Genomic DNA, 26,706 nt, shown 5'->3' on the forward strand with positions numbered 1-26,706 from the left:
TTAGGTCTCGGAGCTCATTTTTCTGGGTACTGCTTAGAGTTAAGCTTGTGGATTTATTTAGTTTGGAGATTCAAAGGTGAGGCTCTCTGTCTTGAGCTGAGAAAGCCACGTCCAGCTGCATCTAAGACAATTTGTCCTCACCCTCCTCCCTCCTTCCAGCCTTCCCTCCTTGCTTCGGCAAGGCTGGAGGAGCTGGGAGGATTTGCATGCAGCTTCCGATACAAAGAGCTGCCCCTTGCACATCCTGGAGGAGACCACAGTTTCCCAGAGTGCCACTTACCACTGAGTCTTAATAATCAGGGAGGGGATACTAGTTAACATCAACTGCCAGCCACTCTAAGCATTTTACATGTATAGTAACAGCCAACAGTTAATATGGTGCTAACTATATACCAAGCATACTTTAAATTAGTTTATAAATATTAGTTTATAATATTTAAGTACTGTTATTCCCCAGTACTTCCCTCAAGTAATAACTACCAGCATCCTCACTTTACAGATGAAGAAGGGCTCAGGAAGGTTCAGTAACTTGCTCTGTGTCATTCAGATAGTGTCAGAGTCTGAATTCAAACTAAGATCGTTGGGTTCTGTATTCTTAACTAGTATCCTACAGTACCTCCCCAGGCGGCGGTTTTAGTAGTATCATCATACCCACTTTACAGATAAGGAAACTGAGGCACAGTGAGAGGAAGTAGCCCTGAATTCAAAAGCAGGCAAGAGACTCCAGAGCCTGGGTCTTATCAGCCATGTCATGCTACCTCATCCAGGGACATGTGGGAACATCTCCCAACCCCGCACTTCACACGGGGAGTAACTGAGGACCACATGCGATCATGTAACTAATCTGCAGCAACTAGCAGCATGGCGCAGAATGCACACCCCATCAGTCCTGGTGTTGCTTCTGGGGCCTGAAGGGGAGCAAGGGAGGCAGCCCCTGTGGTCAACAAATTATGTCTCTGGCACGAGGAGCAGAATTCAAGTGTGCTTTTGCTGCTTCCTGATCTCTTTTTTATTTCACCCGAGGGCAAGCTGATCACAGTGTCCTGGAACTCTTGAGGGGGCTTCGAAGCAACAGACACCATAGTCAAAGTCCCACCAGTTAAATAAGGGAACTGGCAGGGGAAGACATCATTTTAAATGTAATTGACTGATTGATTTATACCATGCCTTGTTTCCGAAAGGATTTATGACAGTATACAGAAATGCCTCACGTGCTGGGGCAGAGCATCAGTTAGGCTTGTGTGACAGTGAGTCTGGGATTCCCGCTCTCCTAACTCCCCTCCCCAGGGACCTGGAAAGACCCATCATCTGTCCAGGTTTTTAATCTTTAAATTAGGAATGATGCCTTCCTAGTGAACTGGGCAAACAAGGACGACAGTTCGCCTAAAGCTCCTAGCATAAGGCTGGCCCATAGGACGTGCTCCCTGGATTGTCATTATTATTACCAGGCAGAGAATGATGCAGCATAAGGAAAACAAAGGGGCAGGGTCATAAAATGAAGCCAGATGTGAGACCCGTACAAAAATACCCATCACGAAGTCATACTCGTTTTTTCAGGACCAGTGGGAGGAGAGACACCCAGTTGTTAAATCATTTGCGGCACTCGTAAGAGGGAAACTGTTCTCCATCTGGAGAGCCACCTCCCCAGGCTTAGATGGAAAGATCTCTCTTGAGTCCTTGTAAGGAGGATACTGCAATGTTATAAACGGTGTCTTCAACAACGTTAGAGTAAGCCTAGTGACAAGTGCCAATGGCTGTCCCTTAATAGAGGCTAATGGAAACAAGGCACAGCATAATCCAATAGAAAGCGTTCCACTGACAGCCGGCGTAGTAGAGTCCAGGCAAGGCGCTCTGGGCTGTTGTGACTTAACCAGGGGCGATAATAGCTAATGCTTACTGAGCATTTCCAGGGCCAGTGAGAGTGCTGAGCCCTCGGCCCTCATGTAAGTCTTACAACAACTGCAAAAAGGGATGAACCATGGGATTGACAAGAGGATCATCCCATTTTGCAGTTGAGTAAACTGAAGCCCAGAAAACAGGTTAAGAAAACTGCTCAGGTCACTGAGCTCATGATTTGTAGCCAGGCTTCACACCCAGGCCTTGGAGCCCGTGCCACTGCCCCTCTGTCACTCTGGAAAACTGGTTGGACTCAACCTCCGCGGGATGGTCCTTGTCAAATCTTAAGCAGCAGTGAATTCAAGAAAAGGTCTAAATCCTGATGAGTTTCTGAGAGGCAGATGTTCTTCGGGGCCAGTTATGTGGAGTGGTGTGCTTTCCCCCTCAGCCAAGATGGGACAGGGCCAGCAGACTTGTTCAAGGGCTTGAACTGAAGGTGTGCCGAAAAGGGAGGGCAAACAGGGGAGCAGGGCCAGATCCACCTCAGAAAGCGACCTTCAGTCCACTGGTGCACAGACACAGGGGTGATTGAGGACCCAAAGTTCTCTGTGTATCATGGCTATAATAAGTTTAGTCTGAAACAGTGTCAGAGCACTTAGGTTCCTATTTTGGCTATTTCAAAAAAAAGGAATATAGTAGTTCCCCCTTATCCATGGGGGATACATTCTAAGATCCCCAGTGGATGCCTGAAACCACAGATAGTACCGAACCCCATATATACTACGTTTTTTCCAATACATATAAAACTATGATAAAGTTTAATTTATAAATTAGGCACAGTAAGAGGTTAGCAATAACTAGTAATAAAATAGAACAGTTTTAACAATATACTGTAATAAAAGTTATGTGAATGTGGTCTCTCTCTCTCAAAATATCTTACTGTACAAATTTAATGCCTTTTCCATCTTAACTAAGCACTGATCAACCACTGTGGCCGCAACTTCTGCAGTTTGAGATGCAAAGCAAAAGTAGCACAAATTTATTTTTCATTTTTCACAGTTTCATGGATAGAAGATTCATTCTTACTAAATATCTTAGCACCCTCAGCATACGATTTTTTTTTCCTTCCTTATTAAGTCGAGAACTTGCACTTTTCACTTAAAGGAAGCACTTACGGCTTCTCTTTGGCATACCCAAATTACCAGCATCACTACTCTTGGGCTTTGGGCCATTATTCAGTGAAATAAGGGTGACTTAAAACACAAGCACTGCAATACTGCGGAAGTCAATCTGATAGCTGAGACGGCTACTGAGTGACTAAGGAGAGGATACGCTGGACAAAGGGACGATTCACGGTCTGGGCAGGACAGAAACAGATGGCTTGAGATTTCATCATGCTACTCAGAAGGGTGCACAATTTAAAACTTACGAAAACTTAGGAACTGTTTATTTCTGGAATCTTCCATTTAATATTTTTGGACTACAATTGGCTGCAGGTAACTGAAACCTCAGGAAGTGAAACCATGGATAAGCGGTGATGGTGGGGGGGAGGCGGAACTACTGTATATGGTACCCATAGGATACTCAGTACGGTAAGTCCCCTACTTACAAACGAGTTCCGTTCCGAGAACATGTTTATAAGTCCAATTTGTTCATAAGTCCAACAAAGTTAGCCTAGGTACCCAACTAACAGAATAGGCTATATAGTACTGTACTGTAATAGCTTTATAATACTTTTCACACAAATAATACATAAAAAACAAACACAAAAAAATAAAGAAAACATTTTTAATCTTACAGTACAGTACCTTGAAAAGTACAGTAGTACAGTACAACAGCAGGCATACAGGGGCTGGTATCGAGTGAACAGGCAAGAAATAAAGATACTGTATTACTGTACTCTATACAGTGCTGTACAGTAAAGTACACAAAAGCACAACCACTTGTAGAGGATGCACACACATGACAATGTACGGCAGACACGTGAACTAACGTGACTGGACATGTGAATGCACGTTTGCATCTTTGAAAGTTCGCAACTTGAAGGTTCGTATGTACCCTTACCCTTATTGTACATATTCCTTTTATTAGGATTTTTGCCTAGTATATTGGATCCCCAAACTATCTGGCAGGAAACACTCCCAAATTCCTTTCTCCCCTCAGATAACCACCATCACAGCAGAGTGATCCAGAAAGGCCAAATAGAGCATCGTGCTGTTTCCGCCTGGTAGACATTTCATGGCTATAATTGTAAAACAAGCAGGACTCTGAGTGGTCCAGCCTTCTGGGCTCATCCTCTTCTTGTGATCCAGACTAATCAGCAGTCCCATCTCCCCTTCCGTGAGACCCAGGCCCTCATCAAGATTTCCCAAGACTGCCCCTGAGGACTAGTGGTCTCCTGGCTCAGCCCACCACCCCTGTGCAGGGTTGTCAGGGCCTGGGGGTGACTTCCCTTTCCCTGCCCATGTCACCCGCTGCCACATGGGAACCCAGTTCCCTTCTCCTTTGTGCCTTAGGCTGCATACGCAGCCCACCTGGACTTGAAATTTGGTCTAACGCAGAGGAACTGGAGCACAGCAGAGTATAGACAAAACGCCCTGCCCCTTATCGAAATCACACACCATGTTTCCTTAAGGCCCTGGCTTGTCACTTTCTTCGTGGGCTTGCTCCTCCCCAGGAGCTGCCATCAGGCCAACTAACTGCTTCCTCCAATCCCTGAGTTCCAGTCACTTTCCTACAAAGCAGAACTGATCTCATTTCCCATTTTCCCCTTAACCTCCCAGGCCATGCCCAGAGCTTGCCTTTGTCACCCAGAGTCTCATCAAGGGTCACGTGATACGTTTCTTCACTGTAAGATAATTTATGTCCTAATATGTGAAAGTGGCCACAGTAGTGGTTTTCAATAGCATTTCCCCTGCTATATCATATATATCAGAGCTAACAGAATAGTTGCGAATTAAATTTTTACAAGGTAAGGACAAAATAAGAATATAATAGAAATGAGTTTTCAAGTCATGAAAAGACATGGAGGAAACTTAAATGCATATTTCTAAGTGAAAGAAGCCAATCTGAAAAGGCTACTGTATGATTCCAACTCTATGACATTCTGCAAAAGGCAAAACTGTAGAGACAGTAAAAAGATCTGTGTTTCTCAGGGGGTGGGAGGAGAGAGGGATGAATGGGTGGGGCACAGGGGATTTTTAGGACAGTGAAACGATTCTGTATAAAACTATTATGGTGGATACATGTCATTATACATTTGTCCAAACCTATAGAATGGACAACACCAAGAGTGAACCGTAATGTAAAGTATGGACTTTGGGTGACAGTGATGTGTCAATGTGGGTTCATCGACTATAACACATGTACTCTCTGGTGGAGGTTGTGTGTGTGAGGTGGGCAGGGCGTGTAAGGGAAATCTCTGTACTATGTGGTCGATTTTACTGTGAACCTAAAAAACTGCTCTAAAAGAATAAAGTCTATTCTTTAAAAAAAATGACCCCAAACAGAAGATGGCCACACATTATGATAAAGTAAGGAATGGTGATGCCAAAAATAAGGGAGGAGAAGGGACGGCTGTCAGCTGGGATGCCCCGCCTGGCTCTCAGGACAGAAAGTGAAGGGCTGATTGAGTAACAAGGGATGGACCAGCTTCGAGGAGTGGGGCATCAGGAGGAGGGGGTTCCTGGGAGGAGGACAGACTGAGCGAAGGCGTGGAGGCAGCAAGACACACGACCCACTGGACCAAGGGCTGAGCAGACTCCAGGCTGGCAGGAAAGGCAAGACCCTCACAGGTGAGGGCAGAAGCAGACCTCTGACTGCGGAGATCCTGCCAGTTGTTTTCTGAATTTCCAAAGTGAACATGTTGACTGCGGTCCCCCACGTACGAGACACTCAACAATGTAAACTGCTAGGCTGCAGCTCTCTAATGAAGTCTATTTTCTTACAACATGTGTTTGTTTATACAGAGAGCTGTGAGAACTGGAGGGTGTCGTGTCAGCCTCATCTTGTGTACCAGCTGATCTCAGTGACACTAGCATCCTGGATCCCGACACATGGGTGTGGTTACTGATCCACCAGGAAGGCTGCGCAGGGCTGTACCGCGCTGCTCCGAATGGGTTTCATTTGCAGTGTGGGCCCACTTGACCTGAGTGAAGGCAGCAGAAATGCCTTGAGTTGAAACGCCACTCCAGTGTCAGTTATGCCAGAGGTTCTCAAACTTCAGCCTGTGTCTGAGTCACCTGGAGGGCTTGTTAAAACAGAGTTTCATAACTACCTACCCCCAGATACTCTGATTTAGATCTGGGGCAGGGATGGAGAACTGGCATTTCTAGCAAGTTCCTAGGTGGTACTGATGCTGCTGGTTGGAGATCACACTTGGAGAACCACAAGTCTACTCCAGAGCCCATTGTGAACTTATGAAGCTTTTTCTCTCCAGTTCCTTTTTCTGCAAAAGGTGTGCCCTCGGGAACTTCGTATTTGGGGAGAAGAGTGAATGGACGCGTAAAGATGGAAACAGCCCGAATGACCACCAACAGATGAATGGATAAGCAAAACGTGATCTGTACATACAACAGAATATTATTCAACCATAAAAAGGAATGAAGTACTGAGTCTGCTACAACATGGATGACCCTTGAAAACTTCCTAATGGAAGAAGACAGTCACATAAGGGCACCTATGACATAATTCCATTTATATGGAATGTCCAGAATAAGCAAATTCTTAGATAGGAATCAACCTCGTGGTTGCCAGGAACTGGGGCTAGGAGGGAATAGGGAGTGACTGCTGATTGGCTTTCCCTTTGGGATGATGAAAAAGTTCTGGAACTAGACTGATGATGGTTGCACAACATTGTGATTATACTTACTACCACTGAACTGTACACTTTAAAATGCTTAAGATGGTGAATTTTACGTTATGTGTATTTCATAACAATAAGAAAATGAAACAAGTGAATGGAGTATTCTAACTCAAATCATGGGGCCAGCTGAAATGCAAAGGCCTAAATTAGTGATTTTCAGCCCTTGGTGGATGAGGAATCACTGAGCGGAGGAGGGGAGTGGTTATATCATTCCCTTGTCCTAGCTGTACCTAAACCAATTAAATCAAAATTTCTGGAGGTGAGGTCTAGGCATCAAAAATTTTAAAGTTCACCCCCAGGTGATTCTAAGGTACAACTGGGATTGAGAACATTAGCCTGAAATCTCAAGGGCCAAATGGGCTGATGACCTATGTTCAAACTGACTTGAACTTCATCACAGACAATGGACCTTCTTCTTTTCCCAAACTGGCTTGGAAATGGTATGTAGAGTAGAATGAGAAGGCTTTGAATCAGTTGGAAAATTGGGCTCCACTACCAACTAGCTGTGTGACCTTGGGCAAGCCACATAACCCCTCTGAGCATTTGTTTTCCATTTCATAGGGTTTTTGTGAGGCTTACATGAAACAGACCAGTTTCTCAGTTATAACAGTGTCAAACACTGTATGGTCAACATGCATCTCTCTGCATCTCCTTCTAGACCAGAAGAGAGATCCAGGGCCTTATTTGTGGGAAAACCCTACACTGCAGTATCTTCTACTATAGGTTCAATTTTCTCCCCCAACCTGAGAGAAGGGACCTGTTTAGTTTGGGAATTAGTGATGATGGTTTCTCGAGTCTATAATACGTATGTAAGTGGAGGAGACGGTGAGCCTGGTAGAAATCCCTTCTGTACTCATGCTCAGACTTTCTTTTGTGTACCAAGCTCTATAATGATGTAAATACATTCTAACATAAAAGTGGATAAAATTCACAAATTCCCAGGAGTAAATAAAATCATTCAGATTTTTCATGTTTCTGTTCAGTCCTTATTGGTAGGTAATATAGATTATATATATGTATATATATATATATACATATATATATTTCTTTTTTTAAAATTCGGGTATAGTTGCTTTACAGTGTTGTGTTAGTTCCTGCTGTACAACGAAGTGAATCAGCTATATGTATACATATATCCTCTCCCTCTTGGACCTCCTTCCCACCCCACCCCAATTCCACCCACCTAGGTCACCCCAGAGCACTGAGCTGAGCTCCCTGTGCTATACAGCAGGTTCCCTCTAGCTATCTGTTTTACACATGGTAGTGTATATATGTCAGTCCCAATCTCCCAGTTCATCCCACACCCCCTCCCGCAACCACATGTCCATTCTCTACATCTGAGTCTCTATTCCTGCCCTGCAAATAGGTTCATCTGTACCATTTTTCTAGATTCCACATATATGCGTTAATATACAATATTTGTTTTTCTCTGTCTGACTTACTTCACTCTGTATAACAGACTCTAGGTCCATCCACATCTCTACAAATGACCCAATTTCATTTCTTTTTATGGCTGAGTAATATTCCATGGTATATATGTACCACATTTTCTTTATCCATTCAACTGTCGATGGACATTTAGGTTGCTTCCATGTCCTGACTATTGTTAAATAGTGCTGCAATGAACATTGGGGTGCATGTGTCTTTTTGAATCATGGTTTTCTTAAGGTATAAGGTCAGTAGTGGGATTGCTGGGTCATATGGTAGTTCTATTTTTAGTTTGTTGAGGAACCTCCATACTGTTCTCTATAGTGGCTGTATCAATTTACATTCCCACCAACAGTGCAAGAGGGTTCCTCTTTCTCCACACCCTCTCCAGCATTTATTGTTTGTAGATTTTTTGATGATGGCCATTATGACTTGTGTGAGGTGATATCTCATTGTTGTTCTGATCTGCATTTCTCTAATAATTAGTGATGTTGGGCATCTTTTCATGTGCCTCTTGGCCATCTGTATTTCTTCTTTGGAGAATTGTCTATTTAGGTCTTCCACCCATTTTTTGATTGGGTTTTTTTTTTTTAATGTTGAGCTGTATGAGCTGCTTGTATATTTTGGAGATTAATCCTTTGTCAGTTGCTTCATTTGCAAATATTTTCTCCCATTCTGAGGGTTGCCTTTTCGTCTCGTTTATGGTTTCCTTTGCTGTGCAAAAGCTTTTAAGTTTAATTAGGTCCCATTTGTTTCTTTTTGTTTTTATTTTCATTACTCTAGGAGGTGGATCAAAAAAGATCTTGCTGTGATTTATGTCAAAGAGTGTTCTTCCTATGTTTTCCTCTAAGAATTTTATAGTGTCCGGTCTTGCATTTAGGTCTTTAATCCATCTTGAGTTTCTTTTTGTGTGTGGTGTTAGGGAGTGTTCTAATTTCGTTCTTTTACATGTAGCTGTCCAGTTTTCCCAGCACCACTTATTGAAGAGACTGTCTTATCTCCATTGTATATTCTTGCCTCCTTTATCATAGATTAGGTGACCATTGGTGCGTGGGTTTATCTCTGGGCTTTCTATCCTGTTCCACTAAGCTACATTTCTGTTTTTGTACCAGTACCATACTGTCTTGATTACTGTAGCTTTGTAGTATAGTTGGAAGTCAGTGAGCCTGATTCCTCCAGCTCTGTTTTTCTTTCTCAAGATTGATTGCTTTGTCTATTCAGAGTCTTTTGTGTTTCCATACAAATTGTAAAAGTTTTTGTTCTAATTCTGTGAAAAATGCCACTGGTAATTTGATAGGGATTGCATTGACTCTGTAGATTGCTTTAATATAAAGGATCATAAGAAACTACTACAAGCAACTATATGACAATAAAATGGACAACCTGGAAGAAATGGACAAATTCTTAGAAAGGTACAATCTTCCAAGACTGAATCAGGAAGAAATAGAAAATATAAACAGACCAATCACAAGGGATGAAATTGAAACTGCAATTAAAAATCTTCCAACAAACAAAAGTCCAGGACCAGATGGCTTCACAGGTGAATTCTATCAAACATTTAGAGAAGACCTAACACCCATCCTTCTCAAACTCTTCCAAAAAATTGCAGAGGAAGGAACACTCCCAAGCTCATTCTACGAGGCCACCATCACCCATATACCAAAACCGGAAAAATATATCACGAAAAAAGAAAATTACAGACCAATATCACTGATCAACATAGCTGCAAAAATCTTCAACAAAATACTAGCAAACAGAATCCAACAACACATTAAAAGGATCATACACCATGATCAAGTGGGATTTATCCCAGGGATGCAAGGATTCTTCAATATACGCAAATCAGTCAATGTGATAAACCATATTAACAAACTGAAGAATAAAAACCATATGATCATCTCAATAGATGCAGAAGAAGCTTCTGACAAAATTCAACACCCATTTATGATAAAAACTCTCCAGAAAGTGGGCATAGAGGGAACCTACCTCAACATAATAAAGGCCCTATATGACAAACCCACAGCCAACATCATTCTCAATGGTGAAAAACTGAAAACATTTCCTCTAAGATCAAGAACAAGATAAGGATGTCCACACTCACAACTATTATTCAACATAGTTTTGGAAGTCCTAGCCACGGCAACCAGAGAAGAAAAATAAATAAAAGGAATACAAATTGGAAAAGAAGAAGTAAAACTGTCAGTTTGCAGATGACATGATACTATACATAGAGAATCCTAAAGATGCCACCAGAAAACTACTAGAGCTAATCAATGAATTTGGTAAAGTTGCAGGATACAAAATTAATGCACAGAAATCCTGGCATTCCTAAACACTAATGACGAAAAATCTGAAAGAGAAATTAAGGAAACACTCCCATTCACCATTGCAACAACAAGAATAAAGTACCTAGGAATAAATCTACCTAAGGAGGTAAAAGACCTGTACTCAGAAAACTATAAGACACTGATGAAAGAAATCAAAGATGACACAAACAGATGGAGAGACATACCATGTTCTTGGATTGGAAGAATCAATATAGATAATATATTTTTATTCAACTACAATTAAGGCATAGATACAATTTTATATTCTGTTTTCTTCACTCAGTACTGTATCTTCTGCATTTTGTTTCTATCGTTAGTTACTTACATTCTAATAGCTACATAGTATTTAATTGCGTAGCCTTACTATAATTTACTTTAATGTTCCTCCATTGTTAAGCCTTAGATGGCTTCCAAAATATCAATATTAGAAATTGTGCTCAGGGAATTCCGCAGCAGTCCAGTGGTTAGGACTCTGTGCTTTCACTGTCAAGGGCTCTGGTTCAATCCCTGGTTGGGGAACTAAGATCCCACAAGCCATGTGGTGCAGCCAGAAAAAAAAGAAAAGAAACTGTGCTCAATGAAAATATTTCTCCATGTAACTTTTAACTGCCTTTGGCTTTTTTACTTAAAATTAAATTCCCATAAATAATGGGATCAAGGGCTGAACATTTTAAGACTCTTGAATGCACCATCAAACTGCTTTGCTGAAGGATTGTATCAATTTACACTGCTACCATGGGGTGTGGGCGTATCATTTTCAACAACTTGCCAGCACTGAATTTCATAATTTGAAAGAGGTTTACAAATTGTACAGCTATAGTCTAATTTAATGTAAGATAATAAATCACTGTGTCTGACTTTTTGGTATACAAAACATTCCTTCCCTGTTCCTTTTCTGGTAGCATCCCCACTATTTTGTAAATTACCGGAGGGCAGTCTACAAACCTTGTATGTCGGAGAAAATCAATGATTACTTTTTGAAGCAATGAATAATTCAGGCAATCCCTCTTCCCAATAATTCTTAGGTTTTCTAATAGCAGAGGTTTTTTTTTTTTTAATAAACTAAATTACACTTTATTTCACTTATGTTGGCAGCCTCAGAGAGCTCTGTTTGCTGGCAAAACATATGAAGATTTTCACTTGGTGGGAAGGGGACCTCCCCACACCACAAAACGAAAGCAGCTAAATCACTGCTCTTTTCCTCCAACCCGTCTTTGCACTCCCATCTCCTTTCCTCTCAACACTTGAAGAGCCAGCTCAATGTAAAGCAAGGACCCATGTAGAGTGCACGAGAGGAAAACGAACACAAAGAGACCCTTCCTAAATGACTGAGCTTAGTTTTCACTCTCTCAAGCAGGAGGTTTGTGCACGCCCAGATGATAGCATTTGTACTTTGGTACCCATCAACTGGAATAGGTCTTGGTGATGAAAAGCTGCTTTGTGTTCAGTAAAGTTTTAAATAACTATGTATATATTTTATTAATTACAATAGTGTCTACATAAATTTCGAAAATAGTAGTAAAATAATTATGCAGGAGACCATTTTATCCAGCTACACACAAAGTTTGGTGCACATTTGCATTCTCAAGTTTTTAGGTGTCCTCCTCTGAACAGGATTTGGAAAATGCTGCTCCCAGAATAAGGTAGTATCCCAATATTATAACCAAGAGGTACTTACCTAGTTATGATGACTAGGAAAGTGGCTGTCATTGCAACTAGTACTTTACTCATTTTTAATACTCTAAGCTGCTCCCCACTAGGTCTAGGAACTCCTCCTTAATTTTTGAAGATGGTTAATATTCAAAGTCTACTCCCTGCCTGTTCTCCTTCTTCTCATCAGTGACAGCAACAAACAATTAATGGTACCTCTTAAATGTCTTGCTGCCGAGATAACATCTTCCTCCAGTTAAAAAGTAACAAAGACTGCACCTCTCCTCTGTTTCCTTCATTGGCCATAGCATCGTGACATCTCTCCCTGTCACCAGTTTTGTCTAACACGTAGCTCATCTCTCAAAATGGAATCTGTCAAATGTTCCTAGTGGGGAGGGATTGTTTGTAACTCTGGTTTTCAAAGGAAATTTATGCTAGCGGTTTGCAGGAAGTTGATATATACCTAAGGGTCCCCTTGTCAGAGGGCAGCAGGGTCTCCATGGATCCAGGTCATCTCCTGGATGAGGAATCCTTGTTTCCTGGCCATGCTTTTGGGTTGTCACAGGGATGGGGTCCCCCTCTTCTTTGCACTCTTTCCCCTTTCCCATTTCCTACAAACACACTCTGGCCCTCATTTACCGTTGCTTCACTCTTTATTTTTTTGTTGTTTTTGGTTTTGGTTTTTTTCTGTGGTACGCGGGCCTCTCACTGTTGTGGCCTCTCCTGTTGCGGAGTACAGGCTCCGGACGCGCAGGCTCAGTGGCCACGGCTCACGGGCCCAGCCGCTCCGCGGCATGTGGGATCTTCCCGGACCGGGGCACGAACCCATGTCCCCTGCATCGGCAGGTGGACTCTCAACCACTGCGCCACCAGGGAAGCCCTGCTTTACTCTTTAAAATTCAACTCAGTAAATATCACGTCGTGGATTCTTGAACTCAAGGTATCAGAGAGGTCATAATCCAGTGGTTTCTCCTTTTCATCAGACTCTCTTGATGAATTTTTCTGAAATACATATTCTGGTCCCCACAGAACCATTCTGGTTCATTAGAACTGTGTGTGGACACAAAACCTGCATTTTGTAAAGCTCTCCTTGTGCTTCCGATGATCAGCCTGGTTTCAAAACCACTCACTAAACAGGCTCCCAGGGCAACACTCCCCTGCAGATCGTCTCTGGCAGGTGCTTATGCAGCCTGCACTGGGATTCCTCCAGCCACCAGGCACACACTGCCTTTCACAAGCGGCCTGAGCTGAAGCAGTCCCTCCTTACTGTGACTTGAAAGGCATTTCCACCACAAAACTTTCACCCTATGGGTCTCAGTTATGCCTTTTAGAGCAACACAGAAAAAAGTCATTTCCGCTTTTCCCCCCAACACTTGAAGACAGCGACTGTTTCCTTCTCAGGGTCTCTCTTGCCATTTCTGGGCTCTTGGTTGTCCATCCATGAATATGGTTGGAGCGAGTTTATAGTGAGTTTAAACAAGTCTTTTAGGTTGTCTCTCATGAGGACTTTATGCAGCAGGTATCTTTCCAGTGTTAGAGATGACCGAGGGCCAGTCAAGGTGAGTGACCTGCCTCAGTTCCCACAGCTAATAAGTAGTTGAATTAAAATTTGAACAATCTGTTCGACTCCAAATTCTGCACTTTTTTTTTTTTAATTAATTAATTAATTTTTGGCTGCGTTGGGTCTTCGTTGCTGCGCGTGGGCTTTCTTTTTATTCGAGCCTTTCTTCGTTGCGGTGCACGGGCTTCTCACTGTGGTGGCTTCTCTTGTTGTGGAGCATGGGATCTAGGCGTGTGGGCTTCAGTAGTTGTGGCTCGCGGGCTCTAGAGCGCAGGCTCAGTAGTGTGTGGTGCACGGGCTTAGTTGCTCCGGGGCATGTGGGATCTTCCCGGACCAGGGGTCAAACCCATGTCCCCTGCATTGGCAATCGGATTCTTAACCACTGCGCCACCAGGGAGGCCCCTCTTCCTTTGTTTTTAAATGCAAGTAAATAGATGCTAAATGAGTGTTAAATTGAAGTGTATAAAATTGCTCCTCCAGGCTTCCCTGGTGGCGCAGTGGTTGAGAGTACGCCTGCCGATGCAGGGGACGTGGATTAGTGCCCCGGTCTGGGAAGATCCCACATGCCGCAGAGCGGCTGGGCCCGTGAGCCATGGCCACTGAGCCTGCACGTCCAAGAGCCTGTGCTCCACAACGGGAGAGGCCACAACGGTGAGAGGCCCGCATACCGCAAAAAAAAAAAAAAAAAAATTGCTCCTCCCAATTCCGCTCCCTAGAGGCAGCCGCTGTCAGATTTACAAATTCCCTCTTGTGCACACCACTGGGAGCTGGGTGTTACATTCACAGCAGGGGGGGTCCCTGCCTCCTTTGCCAGGGACACCATCTGAGCAGCCTTGCTGCGTGGTAGGCCTGGAGCCCTGAGTAGGTCTCTTTGCTCACTTTGAACTTAGAAGCAAGAAAACCCTTATTTTTTTGGTTTGTTTTAATAAACTACCGTGAATTCAAGTTTCACTCATTTTGAACCAAATGTGACCAACACAAGAAGGGTCAGAGAGATGTAGTGTTTCTGGCTTTGAAGGTAAAGGAAGGGGCCACGTGCCAAGGAATGCAGGAGGCCTCTAGAAGCTGGAAAAGGTAAGGAAATAGAGTCTCCTGTAGAGCCACTGGAAAAAATACAGCCCCGCCCACACCTTCATTTTAGACTTCTGACCTACGATGAAACTCTAACATAAGAATTTTCTGCTGTTGAAGCTGCTACATTTGTGGTAATTGTTAATAGTAGCAATAGGAAATGAATCACTTTTTATAGAGGATTATTAAATAACTTATTTTGAAAAACAGAACTGTTAAGAGAATGAAATATTCATGCTCACTAATCAGTGCTTTTTTAGCTTGCAGACAGTTCTGTATGAAGCCAAATTGTAACAAAATTGTTTCTTGGTGAGCATAGGAAGCTTGCTTAGTAATTAGGCTGAGTCCAGAAGGCTATTATGTCTGCTTCTACCCTTTACTTACCTGGGTAGGTGTAAGGCCTCTGAAAGTGTAATGTGGTACAGAACATACCTGCCAAGAACTGGCCTAGTGAGTTCGGCAGCAGTCCTGCATGACTGTGGTATTAAAAGCCTTCTAGATGTCTTATAGCCTTAGCTCCCTGGTTTTATATTTTCAAAAAGTGGACCAAAGAAGATGGATGGAGAATAAATCATTGTGAAAAACTTGGTCTTGATGAACTCTTTGTAGGGGCAGTGGGTGGGTACCATGGAACCTGTACCCCAGTGTACACCAGTGTCAGGCTGGTGGTTATGCCCATCATGGGTCAGGAGGTCAGGATCACAGCTTCTGAGGACTAACTCTGTTCTCAACTCTCAAATACGAAATCATTAATGGCCTTGAAATTCATGGTGTTACCCTTGGCTCAGATGAGAATGCCCCTGAGCCTTGCCAGCCTCTCCAACGTCCCTCAGTAGACCATGGCTGGGTCACCGGGAGATGGAGCTCAGTTGACAATGCCTTCCTTTGCTGTGGCATAGCTCCTGCTAGACTCCCAGAAGGCACTGCTTCACCTTCACAGAGAAAAGATGTCACAGCTGCCACAAGGGGCTCTGGAGTTCTGCCCACCAATTCTAACTCCTACTGGCTAGCTAACCATTTGTCCACTTTTTTTCATTTAATAACAGCTTTATTATGAACTTGACTTCACATACAAAGTTAGAATGGCAATTAGACTTAACTCATTAAAAAGTTTAAATACCATGTTATAGATATGTACCATCCAAACTTCCAGAAGGTATTTAAGCTGGTAACAGATATTGCTACCCATTTTCGGACAGATCAAATAACAGCATTACTAAACCTGGCTCCCAGACAAGTATGGACCATCTGCGCCCATGTCTTAGGGAAGAGAAGCAGTCATGATACAGGCATTGTGGATGCACTAGTTCATGAACAGTTGTTCGTTCTAACAATGCCAGAATTTTTACTCACATTTTTTACTTTGTGAGGAAGCCCATGACTGTTGCTCTCCTTCTACCACTCAGGGTATTGACATAACACCCATTCATTCCAAAAGACACCAGAAATGGGACTATAAGCCTCTTCAGAAAGCAAAGCACCTCAAATTCATAGATCGTATCCCACACTGGTTTCTAATTGATGTTAGACAATATGACAGCATCACTTCCTGGAAGTGATGAAGATGTGGTCTCCTCTAGATGCAGCAGAAGAGGCCCTGAGTTCTTCCATTTCATGGCTCAAATTGCTATGATTGGGCCTTGAGCCAGGACAAGGCTCTGATTCCTGCTGCTGGGCTGGGCTGGGCAAGGCACGGCTGGGTATACAGGTGGGGGTTAGGGCAGAATCAAAGCTAGAGATAGAAAGAGTGCTGCATAAGGGGCTGGCCATCTTAGAATGAGGTTGGCAAGTATTTGGTCAGCAGGCCTGGGAATTAAGACTGAGGGCTGGGCTAAGAGGAGGTCAAAGGAGGAGCACGCATACAAAGTCACGCTGAGAAAGGTCTGAGACGGTGCTGAATCCAGGTAAGTGCACAACAGATAAGTGGAGGTCGAGGTGGGAGGCAGTGAGGAGTCACTGTCAAGGGCATGCATTTTTCACCCTCATGGAAGACCTGAGTTTAATCCTGTCCTGCCAGTTACTTGCAATGCGACTTGGGTCACTTTCCTTAAACCTGTCCCAGTTAAGGGCTTCCCTGGTGGCGCAGTGGTTGAGAGTCCGCCTGCCAATGCAGGGGACACGGATTCGTGCCCCGGTCCGGGAGGATCCCACATGCTGCGGAGCGGCTGGGCCTATGAGCCATGGCCGCTGAGGCTGCGCGTCCGGAGCCTGTGCTCCACAACGGGAGAGGCCACAACAGTGAGAGGTCCAAGTACCGCGAAAAAAAAAAAAAAAAAAAAAACCTGTCCCAGTTAAATCATCTCTAAAATTTGAAAAATAATAATATGTATCCTGCAGGTGACTTTAAGAATTAGAAAGAATGCATATGAAGCATGTCACACACTATTTCTTCAATTGGGTGCATGGGTATACTTTGAGGGGCCCAAATGTTCTCTACAAAAATTTTATTTTCTGTTCTTAACTGTTTAATTTTTAAACACAGACTTTATTGTTTAGAGCAGTTTTAGGTTCAGAGCAAAACTGAGTGGAAGTACACAGTTCCCATATGCTCCGTGCCCCACACATGCAGAGCCTCCCTCACCATCGACATCCCCCCTATGAGAGGGTACATTTGTGACAGTCAGTGAACCCACACTGGCACATCATTATCACCCAAAGTCCACAGTTCACATTAGGGTTCACTCACAGTGCTGCACATGCTATGGGTTTGGACAAATGTACAATGACGTGTATCCACCATTATAGTATCATACAGAAGAGTCTCGCCTCTCTAAAAATCCTCTGTGCTCTGTGTATTCATCCTTCTTTTCCTCCCCCTGCATCCCTGGCAACCACTGATCTTCTTACTGTACAGTTTGGTCTTTTCCAGAATGTCATATAGTTGGAATCATGTAGTACATAGTCTTTTCAGATTGGCTTCTTTTACTTAGTAATATGCACTTAAGGTTCCTCCAAGTCTTTTTGTGTCTTCATAGCTCATTTTGTTTTAGTGCTGAACAATATTCAGTTGTCTAGATGTCCCACAGTTTATTTATCCATCTACTGGCTCTTAACTTTTAATCCAGTGCTTTTCAAACAGAGGTCTTTGGATCTCTGTCTGGGCTGAGCCTGTATTCCTGAGGACTCAGGAGTTTTAGAACTTGAGAAACGTATATAGTAGCATAGCATATAGTAGGTGTGCAATAAATGTAAATAACTAATGACAGAATTATTACTCATATAAGAGAAGCTAAAAATGTAGTGAAGCAGGGCTGGGCAGGGCCTGTGTTCATAGGATTTATCCCCAGAGGAGAGTCTTGTCAACTGGATTTGAAGTCAAAGCTGCTTTGTGTGTGTGTGGTGGGGGGGCAGGGAGCTTCCTGGGGACTGCCTGCGGCTGCCCAGTCTTCAAGGGGCACATCCCCAGGACAGCTGCTGGACACTGTTGTGACCTGATGGTTTCTGACAGCGCCATTTTTGAAACTTGGAGCATTTTCTCGTTTTCTGGCACTGTTCCCTTGATCCGTGATTTTCAAAGATTACAGAATGATTCCTCAATTACCTCTCAAGGTCCTCCCGTTCCCAGGGCTGTGATTCACACGGCCTGGAGACCTGAACTCATTGGGAGCCACTCAGGTCTCCCTCGCTGCCTCTTCATCCATCTTCAGCTACTGTTCCCTCTTAACCACCTATGTTCCATTTTACTGGTGTTGGAGATTCTGTTTCCAGATGGCAAGGGCAGAAATAAAACCCCAGCTGGGCACTCCCATCATCTGTTTTCCCAGCTACTCTAGGATGTTGCCTTTCTTGTTCATCTTCTTGCCCCAAACACAATTTTCTAAGGTCCATTTTCTTCCTCTCTGAGCATCCCACAGGCCTGAGGCCAGAGCTGTAACAGCACCATAGCCTGTCCTTACCTGCCGACTCTGTCTCCTCATTGTAAACATTTCCTGTGCTGATGAACAGGGGATTTTAGGTACCTCCTTGACATTAACTGGGATTATGCCTTATCATATTTTCAGAATTTCATTTTTTAGAGCCCTCTATATTTCAAGTCGTATTTCCCTTTAGTTCTGGGGTTCTCAACCCTGGCTGCACAGTGGAAAGAATGAAGGAATCTTTAAAAAGCACTGATGCTTGGCCCCAACACAGACTAGTTGAACCAGATCTCTGGGGTAGGGCCAAGTCATGGGTATTTTTTTTTAGGTTACCCAGATAATCATTTTAAAAAGTGTTAAAATGGACTTCATTAAAATGAAAAACTTCTGCCCATTAAAATATACTGCTAATAAAAAGAGGAAACAAGTCAGACCTGGAGAAAATATTTGCCACATGTGTATCTGACAAAGGACTTGTATCCAGGATATTTTAGCAATTCCTATAACTCAGTAATTAAAAACACAAATAGCCCAACTGAAAAGCTGGCCAAAAAGCTTGACTAGGCACGTCACAAAAGAAAAAATACAGACAGCCAATAAGCACATGAAAAAGTGTTCAATATCATTAGTCACCAGGGAAATGCAAATTAAAACCAAAATGAGATACCAACTAATGGCTAAAATTAAAAGAATACTGACGACGGCAGAGCAACTAGAACTCTCATTCATTTCTGCTGGGAGAACAAAATGATGTGACCACTTTGGAAATTGGTCTGGCAGGTTCTCATAAAGTGAAACATACACCTACCCAATGACAACATTGCTTCAAGGTTTTCATCCAAGAGAAGTGAAAATACATGCACACGAAAAGACTCAGCAGCTTCATTAATAACAGCCCCAAACTGGAAACAATCCAAATGTCCCTCAACTACAGAATGGATGAATGCATTGTGGTATATCCACATAATAAGATACGATTTGGTAACAGAAAAGGAGAAAACTACTGATTCATGTGACAACATGGATGTACCTCAAAATCATGATGCTGAGTGAAAACCACCCCCCACACACACAAAGTACCTACTATATGACTCCATTTATACGAAGTTCTAGAATAGGCACAAGATATGGAGACAGGGATCTGAACATAGGTTGCTTGTAAAAAAGGGGGGCTTTCTGGGAAGCTCACGAGGGGTCATTCAGGGATGGCAGAGTTGTCCTGCATCTTGATAGTGGTGTGGGTTACAAAGCATATGCATTTGTCCAAATTCATTTTCAAAGTGGGGTCTTAAATGTGGTACATTTATATCTATACACTTGATTAATATAAATTATACCTCAATCAGGAAAGTTCAATGAACAAAATTCCCCAGATGAATTTACTGCACAGTGAGGGTTGACAGTCAACGCTACAGGGCCTCAGTTCATAATATTTCCATCTTTTCTCTGCAGTTTGAGAACCTTCTTTCCTAACACCCAGAACCCTTGTCTGCCAGCATCTTGCATCCCAATTTCCCGTAACTCAGAACACCAGAACGTCAGGAGCTTCTCACCTAAGACGGTCCTCATTTCCAGCACGCCAACTACACGTCCCTGTTGGTCAAAATAAATCTAAAACACAGGGTCTTCTTGCTGAGCAAGGCAGGAAGATAACTGGAAAGGTAACCACCTGCACTTCCTGTGGGCAGCTGAAACTTGTAGCACAAATCTGGGGGGTTGAGCACTCTGGCCTTGCTTTCTTAGCTGTATGCAAAGGTTTATGTTATGTTTTGGGAAACCATCTTTCATCCACTTCATTGGATGAGCATCTTTTCACTCCCAGACTTACTGATTTTTATGTAGTTGAATGCATTCTTAAAGATAAGTTCTGTGTCTTTTTGTTTTGTTTTTTTGAATAAAACATACTTTAGAAAATTACTATTTCCATTCTCAATTCTCTCCCACCAAGACCCAGGGATATCCAAGAGGATGTTTTTACCATGGTGTATCTATAGTTTCAGGCTACTTACTGCTCATGTCCTATGCCTTGCTATCATTTTCTTATCTCTGGGAGATGCTGAGATCTGATTTAGGGTCTTTCTTGAGCTTGTGTCAAACAGCTGTGAGCAATACAGAAGTAATGTATCACCTACTCAGCAGCCTTAACTACCCAGGACTTAGCTAATAACTAAAAAGCAAGCCACAAAGAGATTCTGAAGACACAAAACTGGTGTCACAAAATCCATACACTTTACCCCAAAGTGAGTCTCCTGGATTCTCACGCACAGTCAGTTTACTCTTACCTCAGACACAGGTGTAACAATATTCACAGCCTGGTTAGAAGCATCACATTAGAAGCATAACAGAAGTGGTTCTTACCACCAGGTATGTTGATGGCTGTAAAAAGTGACAGCTGACAGGAGAGCAGAGACAATGCCTTCCACCTTCACCTTATCCTATTAAAATAAAAAAGATAGATTATTATAAGATATTGAGTATAATCTGAAAAAATACATATATATGTAACTGAATCACTCCTGAAACCAACACAATATTGTAAATCAACTATACTTCAATTTAAAAAAGAAAAAGAAAAATCTAGGGACTTCCCTGGTGGTCCAGTGGTTAAGACTCCGTGCTCCCAATGCAGTGGGCCGGGGTTCGATCCCTGTTCAGGGAACTAGATCCTGCTAGCGGCAACTAAAGATCCCACACGCTGCAACTAGGACCCTGTGCAGCCAAAACAAGTAAATAAATACTTCAAAAGAAAAAAAAAAGAAAAATCTAGTGGCCCTTTGGTTTAGGAGCACACATGTAAAATAATTCTCAGTCGCTGGAGGCATGGCCATACGTGAGGTCAACACAAAACTGTCCTTGATGGTAATGCCTTGAAGTCATTAAGAAACGGCTTAAAGTTCCCTGCACTTCTCTCCTTAGGAAGGCAGAGGAGTGTGTAAAATGGTTTAGAAACGGGTTTCCCTGGTGGCGCAGTGGTTGGGAGTCCGCCTGCCGATGCAGCGGACACGGGTTCGTGCCCTGGTCCGGGGAGATACCACGTGCCGCGGAGCGGCTGGGCCCGTGGGCCATGGCCGCTAGGCCTGCGCGTCCGGAGCCTGTGCTCCGCAATGGGAGAGGCCACGGCAGCGAGAGGCCCGCGTACCGCAAAAAAGAAAGGAAAAAAAAAAGGTTTAGAAAGGGTTCTATCAAATTGGGTGGGAATAAACGTTTTGACAGACCAAATGAACAATTTTCAGTGTCCCAAACCTGGACTCTCCCTCCGCGCGGCTCCCTCCCTGGCAGCTCTGATGCCGTCACGTTGACGCTGCCCAGGTGGTGATCGTAGAGGATCAGATGCTCCCTGCTCCGCTCCATAATCAGCCCTGCCCAGCTTCCGGCATCGGATACGGAAGTCCCCTCCTTGAAACTGCAGCGCTCAGGCAGGGCTCTGGGCCTCTAATCTGCGGTTCTCACTGTTGACGCAGTACCCGCTGCCGTGCTTCCTCGCAGCCTCTGCCAACTGCCCTACCGTCTCCTCCTACCTCCAAAGCCACAAGACTGGTTATCTCTGGGTGTAGTCTTCGCTCTACAGATACATCTGCGGCTCATCTATTAATCCCATTTATCTGAAATAAAAAGAGATGCACACAGAACTTCTACAGATGATACGATAAGGATGCTTGGAATTTGTTTTTAAATAATCCATTGGCAGGGAGGGAAGGAAAGGCATAGATGACATAATATGGTTATTGACAACTGTTAGAGCTGGACATCATGGAAGCAGGTCATATCCTATGCGTTCTCTTTATGTATATTAGAAAATGTCTGTTAAAAAAAGTTACAGAAGAAAGCACATGATGTTATACAACTGAATGTAAAGTTCTTACTCTCATTTTCATGTGATACCTGAGAGGGAGCATACATTTACTTTACCATCAGCCTAACATCACTCATAATTGTTTCCTCAGCAACTTCATCCAAGAAACAAAATATCTGGGAGTTGTTGTTTTTTTTTTTTTAAAGAAGAATATTACAAGTATGTCTGCCGCTTGCTGTCCAATATCCTTTATGGTGCAGATTATTGAGAGCAGCTTTAAAAGGTCAACATTAAAGGAAACTCCATGGAGTCAGGGACAAAAGCCAAGGTGAAGTGCTCCTTTACCTAGGTCCTGGCACCTAGGCCCACGCCTGTAGTTCAGTTCTACAATCCAGATATCAGAGAGTCAAGAGGCTAAGACTGAACACACATGAATTCCAGGTATTTGGGGACTTGAATCTGCAGAAAATTGACTCTCTTTGTCAAGAAATTACTTCCCTTCTCCTCCAGTAGCTCAGCTTTTCTTCCCTTCCCTTCCCTTCCATTTCCTTCTCTTTCCTCCTTAGTCCCTCCCTTCCTTCCTCCCTTCCTTCCTTCCTCCCTCCCTCCCTTCCTTCCTCCCTCCCTCCCTTCCTTTCTTCCCTCCTTCCTTTTCTTCTTTTAAACCACCACTACCACCACAAAAACCCATAGCATGTTCATGTCAGACCTCATGGAGTTGTTGTAAAGATTAAGATGCAAATGTGGGAGAAAAGGGGAAATATTAAATTAATTAGAATAACTTTGATCATTATAATCATAACAATTTTAAAATTATGGACACTTTTAAACATATAAACATCTGTCTGACTAATATAATGAACCCCTTGTACCTATCACCCAGCTTCAATCCTTGTTCAAATGTGGCCAGTCTCCTTTTATCTGTCCCCTCATCCCATTCGCAACATCCTCCCCACCCCAGATTACTTTAAAACAAGTCCAAGGCAACATAAAGTTTTACTTAAGTAGTATTTCTAAGAGATAAGGTCTATCTCTCTTTTTTTTTTAAAACAATCACAATACCCTCATCACATCTAAAAAAAAGACCCAATAATTTGTTAATATTATAAAATATTCAGGCAGCGCTTAAATTTCCCTGATTAGCTCATGATTTCTTTTTACTCTTGGTTTGCTCAAATCAGCACCCGAATAAGATCCACACATTGCATTCCATTGAAATGTCTCTTGCATTTTCTAATCTATAGGCTTCCTTGCCCTCTTTTTTCCCCCTAGCCATTTGTTTATTGAAGAAACTGGGCCATCTGTCTCACAGAATTTTCAACATTCTGGATTTTGCTGATTGCATCCTCATGGTATTGTTTAACGTGTTCCTTGATTACCTGTAATTTCTGTAAACTAAGAGTTATACCTTGGATATTAGTAATATAGAAGAGTTCACTTCCAAGACTGACAATTTCTTTTCTATAATTTAATTTTAATTTTATATCAGAGTATGGTTGATTTACAATGTTGTGTTAGTTTCAGGTGTACAGCAAAGTGATTCAGTTATGCATATACATATACCCATTCTTTTTCAGATTCTTTTCCCACATATATTATTATGGAATATTGAGTAGAGTTCCCTGTGCTATACAGTAGATCTTTGTTGATTATTTTATATATAGTAGTATGATCAAGACTCATAATTTCTATGTATGACATCTCCCCACAGTGAGTAAGTACGTCCCAAAGTCTCCTGAGGTAATAGAAAAGAAGATAACTATTTTTCAATAATGTCAAATCTAGTCTCTGTTGACTTTACTAAAAACATCTGGCCAGAATTCATCATTAGCTCCATGATGATTATCAACTAGAACGTGTTGGGCCTCCTCTCTGTGCATGAGAACGAGCATGGACAGATGGAAGGAGCATGAACTTGGGAAACTGACAGCCCCAGATGTGAATTCTGACTTTGCCTTTTATTAAGTTCATGCCTTGTCTAATTAACTTAATATTTTTTAGTCTCAGACTCTTTATATGTGAGAATAATGTCTATCTCACCAGGCCGCTAAGATGCACCTGCCATGTAGTATATGTGTTCAATAATTGCTTGTTTCTTTTCCAATGTAGGTTAAAAAGGAGAATTTGTGTCGAAATGACAAGTCTATAGAGTTTGTTTAGATCCAAATGCAAATATGGCATTCACCAGCTTCCTAGAAAATAGAGGAGGTTTTCAACTAAGCCTTAAGAAAGGACATGCAGGCAGGGGAAGGAATATGAGAACAGGAAATGTTGTTCTCCTTCCCTCCTACTTGTACTCAGAAAACTCAGGAAATTCTTCCCAAAGAAAGCATGACCTGTTTCAGCCTGAAAAATTTGCTATTCTCTAGACTGTGTTGGCTTGGGAACATATTTCTTTTACCAAAAAGATGAGTTCACAGTAAATGACTCAGAAACATATGGATGAAATTTCCCTTAAGCCACTCAGGGGATTAGAAATTAAGGGAAAGAGTGCTTGGCAAAATGCACTTGGGGTTTTGCCAAACCTAAACCAACTGAGAAATAGTCAAGACACAAGGCAGACCTCAAATGCTGCCAAGTTTACCCATCTTAGCGGGACAGGGATTTATAATTAGAGCTGCTCAGAAAAGCATTGCCTCACGGGTGGCAAAGGACAAAAAAGCCTTTGTCCTCAACGTCTCAACGTGGCTGCTATTTCCCAGATGGGCCCTTTACAACGTACACACCCTCTTAATCATCAGGATCCTCAAAGCCACCTCCTCCAGCCGCTTGGTTCCTCTTGGACACCAAGCCCCTGACACTCTCTCCAGGCCTCTTTTGTTTCCAGGCCAGGCGGGATGTTTCTCACAGTTAATTCCCAGATGAGGGAGAACAGCTCTGACGGGTGTTCTTGAATTACAGTGAAGAGCTGTCAGGGGAAAATATGACAAAGCAGATTCTTTCTCTGACATACACTTTTTTTGTCTTCTGTCTCTTACCTTTGTCACCTTTCCACGTTTCTCCACTTTCCATGGGTTTCTTTCTCTGTAAAATGAAGGGATTGAATCAGTTGTTTTCAAACTGTGCTGCCTGGGGCCTTTTGGAGGCTTGGCTGGGCCCCAGTGGAAGGGGGCGAGGAGACAGTGAGCGATGCTCTCTTCAAAAAGGAGGAAGGGACTCCAGCTTAAGACTTCAGGTGAACCAGGGGCTCAGGCTCTGAGAATCATGAGACTGCATCCTCTCTGACTAGACAGTGCCAGTGTCGTAGGCTCTGCTTCCCAGTCTCCACTCGCTTCACCGAATGTCACTCTAGAGGTTTTTCTCCCCAGCATTCATCAGAGTGCTCCTGTGTGCCAGGCACTGTGCTAAGCTCTGGGCATTTAGCAGTGAACAAAACAGACCGAGCCCCCACCCCAGTGGAGCTCACAGACTAGTTGGGGAGCCTGGCATTAAACAAACAAATGAAGATGTAAATCTAAGTCAAGATACATAACACCGTGAAACACAAGATCGTAGTTGCACAGCAGAGCTGGGGCATGAGAGGCCCTATAGATGCTTCCTATTCAAAGCATCTCCCCCCACCAGCCTGACCATTAGCTATGGAATAGCTAATTATTGTTGTCATTGAAGGTTTCCATTAAAAATATACCTCTTCTAAGAAATTAAGGAAACACTTCCACTTACCACTGCAACAAAAAGAATAAAATACCTAGGGTTAAACCTACCTAAGGAGACAAAAGACCTGTATGCAGAAAACTATAAGACACTGATGAAAGAAATTAAAGATGATACAAACAGATGGAGAGATATACCATGTTCTTGGACTGGAAGATATTGTGAAAATGACTATACTACCCAAAGCAATCTACAGATTCAATGCAATCCCTATCAAATTACCAATGGTATTTTTTACAGAACTAGAACAAAAATCTTAAAATTTGTAAGGAGACACAAGAGACCTCGAATAGCCAAAGCAGTCTTGAGGGAAAAAAATGGAGCTGGAGGAATCAGGCTCCCAGCCTTCAGACTATACTACAAAGCTACAGTAATCAAGACAATATGGTACTGGCACAAAAACAGAAATATAGATCAATGGAACAGGATAGAAAGCCCAGAGATAAACGCATTCACCTATGGTCAACTAATCTATGACAAAGGAGGCAAGGGTATACAATGGAGAAAAGACAGTCTCTTCAATAAGTGGTGCTGGGAAAACTGGACAGCTACATGTAAAAGAATGAAATTAGAATACTCCCTAACACCATACACAAAAATAAACTCAAAATGGATTAGAGACCTAAATGTAAGACCAGACACTATAAAACTCTTAGAGGAAAACA

The 26,706-nt window shown here is 42.7% G+C and overlaps 1 long non-coding RNA gene across 2 annotated transcripts in view; it reads right to left on the reverse strand.

Annotated features, from left to right (window-relative positions):
* The window catches only part of LOC113629457 (uncharacterized), a 54,837-nt gene extending 28,778 nt beyond the window's left edge, over positions 1-26,059 (reverse strand). For both annotated transcript variants that reach the window (XR_003436550.1, XR_003436549.1), the window contains exons 1-3: positions 25,366-26,059; positions 21,838-22,196; positions 20,953-21,029 (exon numbers count right to left, since the gene is read on the reverse strand). This is a non-coding gene — a long non-coding RNA (uncharacterized LOC113629457). The remainder of the gene's footprint in view (positions 1-20,952; positions 21,030-21,837; positions 22,197-25,365) is intronic.
* Positions 26,060-26,706: the final 647 nt, after the last annotated feature.

Source organism: Aethalodelphis obliquidens, unplaced genomic scaffold, assembly GCF_003676395.1.
Source record: "Aethalodelphis obliquidens isolate GAN/ISIS:26980383/991018 unplaced genomic scaffold, ASM367639v1 scaffold27, whole genome shotgun sequence".
Taxonomy (NCBI): Eukaryota; Metazoa; Chordata; class Mammalia; order Artiodactyla; family Delphinidae; genus Aethalodelphis; species Aethalodelphis obliquidens.